Source organism: Tubulanus polymorphus, chromosome 6 (assembly GCF_964204645.1).
Source record: "Tubulanus polymorphus chromosome 6, tnTubPoly1.2, whole genome shotgun sequence".
Classification (NCBI taxonomy): Eukaryota; Metazoa; Nemertea; class Palaeonemertea; order Tubulaniformes; family Tubulanidae; genus Tubulanus; species Tubulanus polymorphus.
Window position 1 is genome coordinate 9,163,739 of NC_134030.1, and position 18,659 is coordinate 9,182,397.

General features: G+C 38.9%; 1 protein-coding gene across 1 annotated transcript in view; it reads right to left on the reverse strand.

Moving 5' to 3' along the window:
* The window catches only part of LOC141907352 (uncharacterized), a 57,329-nt gene extending 39,106 nt beyond the window's left edge, over positions 1–18,223 (reverse strand). The window contains exon 1 of the mRNA XM_074796966.1: positions 18,041–18,223. The gene's annotated coding sequence lies outside the window, so the exon portion shown is untranslated. The remainder of the gene's footprint in view (positions 1–18,040) is intronic.
* Between the last annotated feature and the right edge of the window lie 436 nt (positions 18,224–18,659).

Below are 18,659 nucleotides of genomic sequence, written 5' to 3' on the forward strand. Positions count from 1 at the left end.
CGCATGAAACGTTGAAGAAATTCTCGGTGAATAACGACGGGAATTTTATCATTAAGAGAAACAATCGCGACGCACACATAACGTGAACGCTTCTCTCCCCGATGGCATCTCGCGAAAACTCGCTGGGGAAACGGGCGAAAATACCGCTTTATACAGTTGAATAAGTCTAATCGCGCGTTGCCATTCTCGTGGGATTTCACTCAGAAAGGAACCACGTCGGGGTTTATCTATTCCAAATGAAATATAGTCTGTGCGATACAAACGCGTCGTCGCTTTTTCGGCGTACGCGTTCGATTTCGATCGGACGGACTAATTACTGCGCGAAACGAACCGAAATCTACCGCCGCCACCAACGCAGATACATCCCTGCGCCGTATAATCGAGTTCGTTGCGATTACGCAATATCGCGAGATCGCCGCAGTATATTGTCTTACCGATAAATTCGATGAACGCCGAATTCGAGCCGATGGCGTCGTTATGCGGCATAAGTAAACCGCGGATTATCTCGTTTAGACGCGAGATTACAAGTGTCAACGTGAATTAACGAAATACATCACGCGTAGAGGCCAGATCAGAATGCGGCAATATTTAACCTGTTCCGCTACAGACGCCCATCATCTTTTCTTAGGCGAATCGCTCCGACATCGGTGAACATTCGTAATTGACGACAATTGAATCTTTTCTGGCGAAAATTGGAGAAGATTGGCGGACGAAAAGAAGCCGACCGATAGCATATTTGGACAAGCCATCAGTTACTGTGCCTTAGTGTTTAACTGTCCGAATTCCACGTTGCCGAAAGCAATCTTGACATAGCCAACTGGGGGGCCGCAGATATCCATAGATACACATGCGTGAAGACATGATCAACCTAGGTTGCATGCATATATACGAGCTATCAAGACGATAGGAAAAAAATCATCGATTCCCGACGAATAATTGATAGCAATATCAGTTTACCAATTGCTCTTTTATCTATAAATGGCGATCGAATACATCGTATATAACCGTCATTGTATTGACAGTTCAATATTAAACTCGCAAACCGATATCGGCTAGAAATGGAAACACGACCTTTACGAGACTGCGTGCACTAAGGCTAAAAAGATGGAAATTAAAACGAAATCTACCAACCAAATAAATAGCACAGGGTCAATCCCTATTTCAAGATAAACAAAAAGAAAAAAAAAGATAATATTTCAGAAGAATTTTTGCCAGTCCACCCAAAATTGGAAATAATCTTTCATTTGTATTAGCACCCCCAATGGCATGTACGATTGTAACTTTTTCTCACAACGAGTGTCACTCTATGTTTCTGTGTTTCTTGTTTCACCAACAGAATCCCACACTGATAAAACGAGAAACATAAGATCGAGTCCGAAAGATGACTATGAGGTTTATAGTCGAAATTGATAATAGTTCAATAGATTTTAGCCAAAGGAAACTTTTCGGACTACATCATTCTCGTATTAGTGTGGAAGTCTCTGTACAATGGAAGTGTTGACGTAATTCTATCATGTTTTTTTTTCGATCCTAGAATAGGGAGGGATTGACGCTGTTATTTATTTGATTGGTAGATTTCGTTCGATTAGTTTTGATTCTAGAAATCGAAATACAGATGTAGTTGTGTAATCGACGGTCGAGTTAACAGATTTTTACTTTTTTCTGTTTGAATCGAAGGAAATTTCGTTTCATGTCAACGTTGTAGATACTGTCAAAAGACAATGTTACTGGTGCGCACTAGGTAGATAGATCACTGCTGGTCTCAAGGCTACTAAATCTGAAACCTTCATAGCTGCAATTTAATATTGTAATAGAAGCAACCCTATATATTCAAATAAAATTGGTACGATAAAAATAGTGCCACGTTGCCTTCACCTGATACATAATCATCGAACCTAAATTGACTGTAACGATTAAGAGAAGCGGCAGTGGAATGACGCGTACCCACCGGGAATCGAACCCGGGTAGAAAGCAGGTGTGCTAACCAGTAGACCAATAGAACTAGTAGTCCACTTACTAAGTCGTATAAAAAACGTATTGCTTTCGTTCTGGCAGTGATGGTGGGTTTGTAAAGGGACACAAATCAAATAAAATCAAAAATTAACCACATGAATGAGAACAGGGATAATTGCCTATTTCATGATCATAGATCTTATCCTTTGAAATCAAAACTAAAAAATGTAATAAACGATTGCAAGGAATAATGAAGCCAAAACCTATGGGTTTTCATTCATCATAAGTTTAAAAACCCACCATTGTGCAAAGTTGAAACAATGAATCAAAAATTAAAATCAAAAGGCACGTCGTTTCAAACTCTCATTAGAGATCATCGTCAGTTGAAGCTGACATCTGACGATGATCTCTAGTGAGATTTCCAAGCGTCGTGTGTGTTGATTTTAATTTCTGATTCATTTTCATTCGGTCGTCGTAGAACTCTATCGAGATTTTCCAGCATCGAAAAACGACTACCGAACGACGACGGTTGCCCCTTTAACGGTGCGGCATATAGCCAAGAGATGAACGGGCGATATATTGCGGCGTTCGGTGTCACACATCAAACGAAAGGCGTTGATGTAATCACCGCGCGCTAGTCTGAACACGGCAATAACACGAGACACGTCGTGTACGTGATAGCCCGATGACATGTTGACGTATCCGGTGAGCGTTATGAAAAAAATCACTAAAAGGTTACATTTAGAAATTAATTTAACGCCGATATCTAAGATCAGCGAGAAAAAAACCGGCCATTTCCTGGTGTTGATTCGCTCGCGAAGAAATGCGAAATCTTTGTCATTGTCACTTGATCACATAGAAAGGAAGAGTGGTGTACATAATATATACTCCTCTCGATAATTTCATAACTGGCGATAAACGATAGTGTGGTTACCTAATCGTTTACGTCAAAATGCTTACGTAACTCCTGGGCCCAGTTCCACAGTCGTGACTTAATGCTCTATTCATGGTCAAAAATTGTGTATTCAGAATAAATGAGTTTCCCTTTCTTGTATATCCTCAATCATGATACATAAATCTTAAGGCTGGTCTATAGAACTGAGTTGGTCTAAGGCCGGTTTTAAGTCTAAGTCATGGCAGTTCAACTGGCTCCTGTGCGAGGAGCCTGTATTAGATAACTCTCTGCTATATTGTGCTTGTCGATTTTACGATCAAAAATAACTAGACAAATTCTGGAATTTGTGTATGTACAAATGTATAGTCAATGAGTTCAAAATGAAGCCGTTATACTCATCCAAATAAAGAACTTTTTCCGAAGGATCGGAACGGGCGGACGGACGGATGGATGGATGGATGGATGGAAGGAAAGAATAAGCAGAAACGTTACATTTACAACTATTTTATCATTATGATGTTATACATATTGAATTTGTTCGTTTACTTAGACCTTCGTTATATCAACGGGAACCACTCATAGGGTTATATCTGAGCATCACATTTTCAAAATGTATGCATATTACATGTACATTATATCTTCTGTACTACGTACGAGTCATTGATGAAAGTCAAAGCGTTTCTTATCTTACTCAATGCGCGCAGACGCTATATTAGCCGTTGAATATTATTACTAAGATATTTCAAATACGGCGGCTTTTAAGCAGCGCGTTTCCTGTTTACGAATCGTGGCCGGAAAAAGCCATCGCACTTCATACACTCGACATCAAACAAGGAGTAAATGGAAGGAAATAATAATTCATCAATATCTGAGTGTAGAGGTGTATATCCTATGCGCTGCATTATTCAGTTTCGTACGTGACTTGTGAAAATTCATCATCAAAATAAACGACGAATATGAAATATTCAGAGTTTACCAATTATTAAAAGTCTAGTCGACCCCGTGGACGGATTGGAGTGGTCAGCTCGCCTTACTAGGTGATCAGATGGGACGTGTATCCAGCCGCGCGTAACTGGATTATTTTTTTTTCGCCGAGACTTCGTGATTGGCTTTCGCCCGACGCGTGTGCAAAGACTCGCAACATTTTTTTTACATACCCTTTACGCGGCCACGGCGAAAATCTGTACCTAAAACAACATTATATCGCGACCATTCGTTCGCTTTATGAAACAGAAGTAAAATAGGATGAATTCACCTAACTTAAATAACAAATGAACATTCAAATGAGATACTACGAGTACATTGCTAAAGTTAAAATGACGATGCTAAGATTCCGGGATTGGATAAACAGTTAGTTACCAGAAAACCCGTTATCGCTGCTTTGCGGCTATATTCAATATCAGAGATTTCATTCATTGAGAAATACAACTATAAATTCAAGAGAGTCAAACTGATAACAAAAATGAAACATATCATATATTATGAGATTCCACTTCGGCCACCACCGGGTTAGACTAATGGATATCTATGGTGACGTCATTTATATTCAAATTTAAGTTTGTGACACATCATTAATTCTTTTGAATATAATCAAATCTTGAACGGACTGAACAAATTCTAAAAGAAAACCTTCACTTGGAACTTTACCATAAACAATATATCAAAACGTTGAAGACGTTTACATATTTATAACAACCAACTTTGGCTCATCATTAGACGTATACATGGCTAATAGCGAATACCTTTGTCAACATTACGAGCATGTGAAGCAAAAACGAGAAATAAAACTCGGAAACAGCCTTTGAAAATGTTGGAGAAGAACGAAGATTTTTTAGAAGTAGATTTGATACGTTCTTCACGTAGCAGGTAGGAGTAAATTGAATTGAAATATGTGCATTTCAGCTCTGTTGTTCTTTGCTCGGAACGGAAAAGAATACGTTCGATCAATAATATAGCTTTTGGCTGATCGGTGACTACAGAAATGTATGAACTCCCACGTACACACATCTAGGAATAATCAGACTGAGTCTGAGTCAGTCTGTTACTTTGGGTTCAGTCTGTTATTCCTTGGAGTAATCAGTCTGATTACTCCGAGGTTACTCCAAGCACGAATATACACTCGCATGCAAAATCAATTGCCAAGGTCGACGCATCGTTTTGACCTGTGAAAATTGTTTCCCCAATTCTCCGGAAAAGTCGTCGATAGATCGCTTTAATACAATTGTCTGGCAAACTAATGGCGCCGCAAACTGTCTGTCAGACGGAACTGTAAGACGGATCTAGCGTGAGTTATATTACCATTATCGTCATTATTCAGCGGACTGTACGTCAAATTATCGGTTCGTAGTTAGCATGAATTTCGCATAAATCACACAAATCTGTCGCCGGAATCTCGATTGTTGTTTTTAGACGTGCACCAATTGTTTTTCGGCCATATCGAATCGGTTGCCTTCCCGCCTGAGTTCCGCTGACCCAAAGTAAACGGATGATAATATGGTAAATATATCATTCAATACAATATGATCATATTTTTGAAAAGATTTATTTTCTTATAACCCACGTTACTGGGCGATGAGAGGGATTCGAACCTGGTGGCATCGCTACATTCGGCCGCGGCACGAAACCTTGGCGTGCCATCAGGTTCGAATCCCTCCCTGCCAGGGAAGGATATGATCCCGAAAGCGTTCGTGTCAACAAACTGTAATTTCCCATTAGAAAATGAGGTTATTATTGTTATCGCGAGCTAGCATTGGCATTGAGAGCTGATTACGAACCTAAAAAAATCTACAAAGCTCCGACAGACAATCTAAGAAACGATAGGCATACTATAACAAAAAAATGTACTCCGTATGCGATACGAGAAGATGCCTGTCTGTGCCTCTAGTCAAATTATTATCGCGATCACGTCGATTTTAATAGGAAATTGTCTAACTACGGAAACTGACTTGATTTTTCGCCTGTTGCCGTAAGTCGTCACGTATAGCAGCTCATTAGCGAGTAAAATTCGCAAATTCAACCCGGCAGGCACAATAAATAGCATCGTTGATTCAACACAACAATAACAATGACATCATTTTCGCAAACGAAAACGGAAAACACGGCTACCACTTCGTAGATCTAACGAATTTTCCGAAAATTTAAAGTAAAACCTATTTTTCGTAGACCATTACACAATACATACAATGTAATGAATAATCAATATATTTCTTCATTGCGTAAGATGGTATGGTTATGAGTGATCCAGGGCCAGCCAATAAGCTGGCACTGAAACCCTGTGTATATTGAATGCTGCAGCAATAAGTAGAAATAGTAATACTAATAATGATAACAATACTATGATAATAATAATGATAATAATATTAATAATGATAATCCTAATCATGATAATGATAATGTGATTTAATGACAATAATGAAAAGAAATCACTCGTAGATATTTTGATGTGTTTGATTCGAATCCTGACGCTCAAAACTCTATAACCGCATCGTTGTTGGACTTCCTGTTAGACAATGGCACCGGACACCAGCGACTGATTGATTTAAATATAGCCTGTTCCGCGTCGTTTTCCGTCCGACAACAAACATGGCGGCGTCCATTTAAACGCCGGAAATAGTCGTCAATAGCTGACCAACGTCGGAAAATGCGCCCCCGCCATAACGTCTATAGATCGAGAAGACGAGTCAGATTACATTGATTAAAATACGTCCATCGAAGTGCTGTGGATATATTATATTCACGTGGAATTTTCCACTTCCATTTATTCAAACACTACATGTATATGTATACTCAGACACTACAGAGTATTTAGCTTTTCGCTACTTAATTCATTACGGTTTTTCTATCAATCGATCACTTTTGTTAATGTTATTTCTACAAACAAATTAAGGCGGGCGCGACGTACACTAAACTAAATAACCTTGAAAAAAAAATAATCCGACGATTTTGATATCATTCAATGAACCGTATTTTGAAAAAGATATTTTTCCCTTCATAATCGATCGAATGAAAAAACAATTATTTTTGATTGAAAAATTCGTGCTATCTGCTTTCTATCTGCTGTAGTTATCAGTTGTGTATTTACAAAATGGTTAAATATTGCGTGCAGTGAACAAGAAAGCATTAGAGCCTTTTTGTGTGTGCTTGTGTTTGTTGGTTTTATGCGTAAAAATTGATGTCTTTTCGAAGCTTAAAGGTTTGTTCATTAATAGCCTAATAAATCAGAATTATGTCACGTGGGGGAAAATACAGACGTTTCCGGCATTAAAACGAAACGACGCGAACGCTCTATGCATAGAGCCCACACCGGCAAAGTTTATAATTTACGTTTTTCAAGTATCTTAATTTGTGATTAAGGATTGTAAAATCCGGCCGCACGCGAAAAACTACTATTCGGTTTTTCATTCTCGTCCGCCCGATTGAGTCGCATTTTAAAAGGCCGCTTTTTACGCCACGGCTAAGTTCGCCGCAATGGAGATGATCGATGACACAGTGAACCTTATCGAGGGGCGCCGTCATTAATATTTCAAGTCAAGAACGGACAGCCGAGACAAAATTTGATATCGTAGTTTTCATCATCATTCAACATTCAACGTTGATGTCGAATGCGGGATATTTGTAATGCCTGAAACCAGTTTCATTTTAAAATTTAACCCTTCAATCAATTCAATTTCTTCATTAATTAATTAAGAGTTTGTTCGGGTTGCAACGAAAATTCTGGCGCTAGGCCAATATTACGCGCAGTTCATTCGTGTTGACTGGTGAAGCTACTGCGAATTAAGATCAGTCCATTCGTATTGCGAAGACTTGGATGCAAAAAGCTAGAGACGAACTCGATCGAAAAGACCGATTCTGATTTAAGTGGACACTTTTGTTTCTATGCGCTATTCGGTATATAGTTACGCACGTATATACACATCTTCATCCGAATGACACGAACGCACTTTATAGAAAACGCCGAATATCGAGGAACTGAAATCGATACTGTTGAAATCTGATTGGAGTTAACGTACTGGCAAATTCTGCCGGAGGATTCGGCACAATAATGGAATCGACATCGAGCCGCCCGCCTGCCGCTTGAATTGATGGTTAAGGATAAATGCGAACAATAACGACGAAATGTCGATGGTCGCCGGTTCAGTGCTGATGGTAACTTTTGAACCTGTTCGGATCAAGTTTCGCGCCGAGCTGTAGCGAACGATGAAACTTTATTACGTATGACGTCAGCGGATGTGATAAGCTTGTGCTATTTGTGAACATATATATGTTATTCGTTTTGGCGCAGCGCGATGCGAGTATGTTCTTCTTGGGACATTGCGAATTTGCGATACGACGATAACCGCTACCCCTTGAGTCCCTGGTACGCGGAAAATTAAGTTTTAACCGGTTCAAAGATAGTTAATCGAATCATCGGCTTTCTCGGTCCTCTATAACCGCATCGGCACAGTCGGCGTCTGTTGGAAATCTGGATGACTGCGAAAACGTTGATTTTAACTCGCGAAATACGTTCTCTTCGAAGCTGCATATAAACTAGAGCAAATTCATCTGAATAATTAAATTCATTTATCTAATCAGATTTGCCGACGCCTCTAAAATTGTAATGATACTGATTTGCAATTCTGTATTGATATTAGCAAAACGTTCAACAGGACAAAGTACAATATTGTATACGGTTTGCATAGTGTGTTCATTTCGTATAAAAAAAATTAACTAAGGTCCAATCCCATAAGGGGCGTTCCATAATAGACATCCACGCTGTAGGGGGATGGGGGATTAGATTTTTTGGACTTTTGTGGACAAGGGGGAGGGGGTTCCTCCGATTGATAACGAAATTTATTTAAGAAAGAATTCAATTCGAAATACACGACGTTCCGAACTCTCACCCTCCAAAACACCTGAAGATGATCTCTTATGAGAATTCGAAATGTCGTGCTAAAAGAATTAGTTTTTAATATTTCAAATTCTATAAATAGTGGGTTTTAAACTTTACAATCTGATCTCCACGTTACATAGTGTGGCTATTCTACCGCGATTATGGAGTCTTATATATGTTCATTTCCAGCTGTTCGACTCTTGCAGAAATATATAGAATGTGAATTTTCATTTAATGTGACATAAACACAAGTAATTTTCTTCACGTAATTTTCTTTTTTGTTAGGTTTGGCGTATATATGTAGATATAACGCTGCGCTGTATAATTAATGACGTCATTTTCGATTTGGCCGATAGACACTGCCAGTCGATATCCTGTTTTATTGACGGGTAGTGATCCACGTCTTAAAGGGCTAAATAAGAGAGGCATTTGATTTTGAATCGGGAAATTACATTTCATTTAGTTTCGCGCATCGCGAAATACGCAGACACCAGAATGCAACAAGTTTCTTTTCACCGAGCACAAAAACCGAATACTAGATTTTCGTCGGTAAACAGGCGCCCTGATTGTCGACGGTATACAATTTGATTTATTACACTAATCCCGCAAATAGGTTTTCGTCGTCAAATAAACATTTTTCTCGGCCAATTCCGCGTCTTATCTATCATCTGAATCGGTTAGTTTTTCCAAGACGGTCGACTTGTTTTTTTCCCGATCATACACCGACGGTAAATGGCCATGCGGCTACGTTTTGTCGGCGATCGATCATCAGCGCGCGGTAATCACATCATGATGGCCACAACTGACGCGAATTAAATATCAATCTGGGATTTATTTTCGTACAAATGCGATGAGGTGTCTACCCCAATAAAATCACCGTTCATTTTGCCTAGCAGTCGCCGATTCGACGGTAACGACCCGAGCGACGCCCGGTGCTTGCGCCAACTAAATTGATAAACAGCGGCGAAGATAACCGAAACGGTGTTCGATAACACCTCGAGGCTACTAGCACAAAATATTTATGTAATTTATATATACGTCTTCCTCAAACCGTGTTTAACCGTATTCGTTCTGATGTATGAGCGAACTCGATTCTTCACCATTGATAAAAAACTATATTCGACGATTGTGACGATAAAATAACGAGAATCCCACATGATAATGAAAGACAAAGTCCGAAAATATTTTCTAGAGCCAGAGTTTATTCGACGTTTCGACTATAATACTAATAGTCATCGCCAGGAATACTGACGGTAGAGTACCGGGTATTCTTGAAGATGACTATTAGAATATAGTCGAAAAGTCGAATAAACTACTAGCTCTAGGAAACATTTTCGGACTTTGTCTTTCATTATCATTGTGGAATTCTCGTTATTGAACTCGATTCTTGTTTCAGTATTTCTGAAGATGACTATTAGAATATAGTCGAAACGTCGAATGAACTGTACTCAAGGAAACATAGTTTTGTACTTCAAGTAAAATACTTTTTTTTCGTTATTATCGTGGGATTCTCCATAGATAATCGTCACAACGCGCATATAGTGTTTCTTCAATGGTTATCTAGTTTTTCTTACGTAAACCATGGTCACCTAACAGTATACGACATATTGTAACAGATCAGACGCAATCTCACCACGACATTTTCGCGGCCGAAGCCAATGAAGAAATGAACATTAATTTACGCCACTATTTTGCGGAAGTTATTTCACGGGACTTCTTCCTTTCTTCTCGGTAAATCAATCACCACGCGTTCATTCTGGCATTTACTGAGGTCGTTTACTAGTATGTACTTACACACGTATATAGTTATATTATTTCCCCCGGAAAATGAAGTCGCAATATATGAACTGTTATATGACGATAAACCTTGTTACCTTTGCGCCGTATTTACATGTATTTGAGAGTCAATCTCTGTTCTCTCATTCTCTCCATCTCTGGGTAATTTAGAAGGCACGGGAATAATTTCGTAAATTTATTCGCATCTTCGCGGGCGGTGTTGTGTACACGGGCTTATTACGTGTCCGAATTAGTGCCGGATTACCATATTGGATTGGGAACACGGTGTCGGTTATCCAAACATTTATTTATGAGGTAGCACACCTCGGCGGTATCGAATTTCCAACCCTGTATAATGTAATGAAGAAAGTGCCGAAAATCTAAGTAGACACAAAATAGTAATGCAGTCTCATAACACACATTTGCAACACCGAAACGAATAAATCTCACAAATAATCTTTAAGTTAAGTCCTGCTCATTAAAGTTACTGTTAAGCTAGGTCCTAATGCCCACATTTTCTTGTTACATTTTTTCACTATATATTTCACTGTATATTATATCATGCAATATCAATAATGTAATAATGTAACAACCTAATGAAAAATAAATACTACTATACTTTTATTCAAGTTAGAGTTCATAGTATCTATATGTTTTTATTGGTACTCTATAGAAAACAGCATATCTATCTTGGATTTATATCCGCTAAGGGGCTTCATAAAAAAGTGAAGCTTGCTATGTAAAAGATCTGGAAAATTCGAGAGCAATAAGAGAAACAGATAATCCATACATGTTTCCCTTGATAGTCTTAAAATTTAGTTTAATTTGATTGCGCGATATAAATGAAAGTATCAATTATGTTATCTTTGCTACATGTAAAATCGGAATTTCCAATTAAATAGCTGGGGCTATGTGCTATATACCCAATACGGTCGCCTTTGCCAATAACAGGACTCGTTTAAGATAATGCCGGCAATAACGTCATTTGTGGGTGAAGATGCCTTTGCTGAATTGGTCACTAATGACTATATAAACCTCTATCGGATCTTCAGTTGCGCGGCACACGAGGTTAGTCGACATTAGCGCTAATGCCCTATTCTTCTTGTGACTCTCTCAAAGCGCTCTGATTCGGGCCCTTTAATGTCCGCAATATCGTTCCGCATCCGATTTTCGTTCGACTCAAATTGCTTTCGTACACGCTAAATGGACTGGCGATAACTTCGTCCGACGTCGTAAGAGTATCTCTAGAAATAGGATAAGACTATACCTGCCATATTTACGACGAACACCTAGGGTAAATGATATGCAGTAAATAAGTGGTCGAGCAAAGCTGTACAGTTGTTCGTGAAAGACGGTAACCATTCATCTGGATATATAGGATCTAAGAGTATTAGTGGACTTTGCTAAGATTACAGTGGGTTCTGCGTAGACCCTGAAATCTTGATGACTTAAATCTTAAGATGACAATGTCCTTATACGCTAACTGACAAGTACATCGCTTGTTAATGAAAATGATTAGGTGGATAGAAAAAAAAAAACGGAAATTGTCTCACGTTGAGCCCCTTCTGAACATGTCTGATACGCCGTCAGAATTTCCGTCTAGCTTCTAAGATGAGGTTCTGGTTACTGTAAAACAATCAGAAGGCGCGCGAAATTTTTTCGATACGTCCGAGGTCGTTAATTATTTCATGACGGAGATAATGCTTCTGCCCGCCATCGTGTACTAAAGATCTTCGCTGAGTCGAGAGTTCGGACCGATGTCTTTTTCACGAAGACAAAACCATGGCGGTCGCTGAAGCCGCTAAGCACGTATTTTTCGCACGTACGGGCAGGACAACGCGCTCCATTACACTTGCAGCTGGACCACGTCTTGGTTTTTGCGCGCGTTCAAAACGTCGTTTTTCTTCGGCGTTCCTGTTCGTCGAGATATGTGGAGCGAGCGAAAAGCCGCCTCGCATATGCAATAGTGGGCAGACTCACGATCGACGTAATTCCCCCCGCCATTCGATACGTGAAAACGAATTGCCTCGAAATGAACAACGGATAAAGAAACCGTGGTCGATTCAAAGTAGTCATGTATGAATAACGCGTGTTTAAAAAAAGTTTCATATCTATAAAGCGATGTTAAAATTCAGCAAAATGCAGATTGTGATTATGTGTATATCGACTAATAATTGGGTTCTTGGGGTTCAGCTCATAACCTAATGGCGTTGATCTTATATCGACCCATTTCTTAGTGATAAGTATAATTCTCGAATCCCGCGTGCACCCAACTAATTTCTTATAGTTGTAAGCCGAAATAATAACTACGCCAATAGGGTATATGAGCTAAATCCCGAGGACCCAATTTGTCGATATGCATGCACGAAGAGCGCAACCCCCATTGGATCACTCAGCAGCTTCAATTCAAAATTGAATAAGTTTCTCAATCTCGTTCTATTCATCTTATTTCTGTACATTCGACGACCAACTGATTGTCCGCCTACTTAATAGACACGTTAATTTCGAGTGCTTCCTGAAACTGAATACTATATCCCTAAACTTGGACCGATACAAAGTGTTACCGAACAAACAATATTCGGGAAATAATCTAGCTTGATGATTATTCAATGCATATCAAAATGCTATGGAAAGAGGTCTGAATTGGCAGGAATTCGTGTAGTACGTCATGTATGTACAGATTAAGAGATTGTACATATAGAGTTTTTACCATTAAGTTCGTGGAGTTTATAGTATCTAGTTTTAAGTCCATGGGTACAGACGCTTTAGTCGGTACTATGTGAAATTCAAGGGTGGATCCATGGGACTTGTGAGACTTGCATGAGTCCATCTAAACTTTTAGTACCCTTTTTCATTTTGTAAATGAACAAAAATAGGTGCATTGCAGCGCGTGAGTACGCTTAATAATGCCTTTATGGTTGTCCAAGTGTCATAAGAGATGTGACACGCTCAGTTCATGTTACAAAAATTCTCACCATAGAACAACTAGGTATATACGGTTTTATTAGCCCCCATGCGGGAGTGCGCCTTAGTATTGCCTTCCCGATACGTCGTGAGCTGGACAGGGAATGGATAGCCGCATATTTCTATAGACGACATGTCTGGTGCGTACATTATACGTGTATGCATCCTGAGATTAAAGTTAATTCGAGCTTGCGTGTTGTTGCTTATATGTATGCGAGATGTAATCGTATTGCGACAACCGTATACGAGTTGTAATCGTGATTGAAATCTAATTGAAAGTAGCGATCACCTTGTATGCATCCCCCTACTTAGACCAGACGATACGGGTACATATGGTATATACACATATACGTGTACAGGGCCCTCTTTCGTAAACTGTACTACTGGATATCGACATTTCAACAGCTGTTCACTAAAACCGAATTTCCCGATTGTACTTCGATTTAAACAAAACATTCTGTAAGCTCGACCACCGATCACACAACTATCTGTACTTTTCGAACTATCTGTACTTCGCAGGTAGGTGTGGTGGGTCTGTAAGGGACACCAAATCAAAAAAAAAATCAAACGAAATCTACCAATCAAATAAATCACAGGGCCAATCCCTTTTAATTCAGATTTGAAAATACAGAAAATTTCGAAAATAGTATTCCACCCGAATAGTTATATGATAATTATATTCCACCCATCAAACGTCAGAAAAAAACAATAGCTGTTGTTTAGGAATACGTTAAGTTTTCGCTCAATAACATTAGAGACATTGAAATAGTCTCTCAACTCATACATATATCGAGGTATCTTTAAAACCGAACTAAGGTCAAACAACCTTACGTACGTACGTACGTGCTCATCACACGTAAAATCTAATCCAGTCCTGTCATCGGCTCGGATGCGCTTGAATTCCCCGGCCGCATATGCATCAATTTAATCCCAAATATCACGACGACAGTGGACGACAACCGAATATTGTGGATGTTATATTTTGATAGTTTAACACGTAGCGCGCGCGCGAAAGAAGTTTATGTTTAACGAGACGGTGTTTTTTCAACGTTAGTCGGTTTTACCTAACGACAAATACCACACATATAACGATCAAATTGCAAGGTTGAAAATATCTTCCTGGTCCGTTATTAATTGAATGTCTCTATCAACAATACCGACAAAATATTCAGAATTGATGCAAATCGTAAGTGACTGGTTCCATCGTCATAGTCATAGTGGCTTAGATTTAAGACCAATCTGAGACGGCCTGCGACGACCATTTCAGTTCTAAAGCTAACAACTTAAGACCAGTCTAAAGATTGAAGGCTACTTTTTAACTTAACTATTATTATCATTAGCATTACTATTGTTATTATTACCATCAATCTTCTTTTTTTTCTCTAGGGGGCCTGAACGTCCTAGTGATTGTACAGCCTTAAGGCTCTGTTCAGGTCCCTCATCATCAATCTACTTATTTGTTATATATTTTATTTGTAATTACAATTGGTGATGAAATAAATTACATTAAATTAAATTACATTTTAAGACGCGACTGCACCATGGAATACAACAATTTTTATGGATTACCTTTTAAAAAAACGATGAAAATGAGAATGAGATAAGAATTTACAAGATCATCTGCACATTTAATTCTAAAATAGATTTTTATCAGTGTAGCGTACCATGTAGAATACTTCACTTTTAAAAAATGCGTTAATAGTTAGTTGAGCATTGGACGATAGTTTCTAGACGTGAGCGCTATATACGTTTAAAAGAACTTATGTCCATTACAAAAACCTGCGTTTATATTGACTTTTCCAAAATGAGGAAGTTCGTATCGTCCGCATAAATACCTATCAAAATATGAAACGCGAAAAATTAACTTTCGCAGAAAATCTCGTCTGCAGTCTGATTCCGGGTTGTCGGAGATATTTGGACAGGTGTTTGTCAGCGTTCCTGTTCTGATCGAGTTAATGCTAACGCAAAGTTCACCAAAACGATGCAACACTCGACGAAAAAACTTCTGTAATTTTCCCGGTAAATCTGCCGTTAGGAAATTAGATTAATCACGGTGAAAATGATCGCGATCACGCGCTGCGAAGATGACAAGTAGCGAACATGCAATCGACAGAAGAGTCGGCGAACTTGACGATGAAAATAAAGAATCACCTAAACCACGATTTTGCTTTGTACGGAAAAGGTTCGACCAGTGCTAACTTTGTGGCTTTATGTTCAGAACGCTAGAAAAAATAATTTGACGAATAAATAGATCCCGTGAGTCAGTTAATCTTACGCAAAATAAAATGTCAAATGGTTATTTTAGTGACGAGGAAATAGAAAGTATTCAGAGAAACGAGATCCAGTTCCGCAGTTTCGAGCTGATTTCAACGCTCCCTCGCAATGGATTCGAGGAAATCAAAGCGCATATAAAATATGAAAAAATAATATTTAGAAAACTGTTCCCCATATGCTGTTAAATCGTTCCGTCGCTTTAGAACTTCAAATTACGACTTAAAAGTAGAAAAGAAACAGGGAGATGGACGAAACCCCGACACCACAGAAAGAACGAAAGATTGTGTGTACACTGTTACACGCGAGAAATTGAAGATGAATATCATCATGTTATGATTCGTCCTTTTCTAACATTCTATTAAGGAGAAACATACAGCAAAAGCTGAAAAGGCCAAGTGTCTTTATTGAATTTCATGCATTGAAAATTTCTAAACTCCAGGATTGTATGAAATGTTTTTTTTTTTAATGAACTTATTTCACAAACAAAGCTCCTCTCGACGCGTCTCATAAACCTCTTGATACGCACTTGCATTGTACCTCTGGTATTAGAGTGTTGATGTCGTATATCATATTTTCTAATGTACCTGGATACATCCACCATAAAAGTATATGTGACTTTGGTGATGAATAATAATGATAATGATAATAGTAGCAATAACAATAATAGTTAACCATCCAATGTTTGTCAGGCTTTCGAGGGGTACTCTCTAATTTAAATCGGTGAAATTTGATTTTCTTAATAACAACCTATATATGCGTATCGCGTAAGATAAAACGTGATTATTATCAAACCGTCAACATCAGTCAGTCGGTTAGTTCGTCAAAATGCCACCGATAAACCGACGCGATTCGATTAGCGATCGCGACCGGTCTTTGAGTTGGAAGTTCTATATCGAATTCGTGACCGCAATTTGAATGCGAATTAAGATTTTGATGAATTATACCCCGATGCTCATTGCAGGTCAATTCCGATGCTAAACGTCAGCCCCGAATTGAAATCGTCATCGATGGATTCGCCCGCGTACGACGACGTTTAAGGTTCCGTCGTATATCGACGCGGCGGTCGATTCGTCGACTGTCGTCGCGGGTATCGGATGATTTACCCTTTATCCGAAACCTATACTCGAGCATCAAAAATTCAAATCGTCGTCACACACAAAAATGAAACCGATATTACGAAATGAATGGATTTCGTATCTATTGCGGAGCGCCCGTTACAATTCTTAACCGTGTTTCCCCCGACTTAAGAATTCACGGTCAGTCGTATGGGCGAATAATACTGAATGAAATATACACAAAGCCGAAAAATGTTTTCCGATGTGGCTTTTGCTCGATGCTAATCACAGGCCGATTGGAAGATTGTTTGAATGAACCGAGACCGAAATTTTCAATAATCCTGTACTTCGAATTTTAACAGAAAATTCTGTTATTCGACCGCCGATCATGCAACTATATCTGTGTAATTCGATTTCCGATTTCAAAATCGAACCGCCCGTTTCGCTCCCAGTAGCTAGATGTTGTGACTTTTATAAGGGACACCGACAAATCAAAACAAAGCAAACGAAATATACCGTTCAAATGAATGACAGGGTCAATCCCTGTTTTAAGGAACCAATCCCTGTTTTGAGATGAAATCTACATAACTCGGTTGAACTAATCGACGGTGTCGCGTTAGATTCGAAATATATACACCGAATAATATTAAGTCGACTATTATGAAATAAGCATTTTGAAATTATGCTGACGCAACATTTCCTTACCCAGAAACACAAGTTTTCATGACGAATGTGTTCTTAGCCGACTGCCTGAACCCCTAGAAAAGTGATCTCCGAATGTTGCTAATTCGGATATCTTTGGAGCCACCCCTTTTGGATACATGCGCGAAATCTCGACAATCGAACCTGCTGTAATAAGCATTTTTGTTACCTAAAACTGATTGTTACCATTTTCAAAATCGGTCTGAAGAATATTTACGTATTTAAGTAAATAAATCAAAGGCTTTCATAGCTTGATTTCAATTGTGGTTGAACCTAATCTTCGAAATGATAACATTGTAAGAAATTTAAACGGATTTTTATGCGGTATTACTGAAATTTATTTCGACCTCATCGAGTTGTATGAAATGTTTGTAACTTTCCTCACTTGCTAATACCATGCAATCAGTTATCATTCATTGACAAATAAATCTATATTTAAGCAGAAATTCAGTTTCGGTTAGATATTCAGATAAATTTTTTAGGAAAAATTAGAACGTATTCCGTCGCATATCTATTTCAACCGGAGATTTGAAAAAAAAGAATAAAACATACCTTGATATTTTGCACACGCTTTTCGAGGAAATTTCCTTTCGTTTCTGCGCGCAAGGTCGACTTTTTGACGTACGTAATTCACACGACGAACTAGGGATGGAAAATGATTTGTCGCTACTTCCAGATCAACAACGACGTTCGACAGCGAGCTGTGATTGTATCGAGAGTTTGCCTTGATCGTCAGTTTAGTGAACGCTCAAAGCTTCATTACCAATATATACGATACGACCACGCGGCTGCTCTTTCGTGTCGTGTGACGTCACCGTTTGAATATGAATATTAATGAACGACGTTGTGACGCGATCATTCTTGATCTTTGTGAAACTTCAGCCATTTTGCGCGAGAGGCATCGTCATCGTATACGAGTTAAACTTTATTATTGCGCAGGAACATGTACATGTACCTCATTCGGTTATGGCCAATTCTCGACAAGGCGGACGTCGCCAAAATTGCAATTCTTATATATGGATCATCTCACCATCGTCACGGACGAAAAGGATGGCCGGGAATGCCTATATAGGCGAATACACTTCTGTAAAAAGAGACATCGGCAGTTGGTTCACAAAATCCCTCCCATCCCCTGCGCATACCGGGGAATTGTAAATAAGTCTCAGAAAAT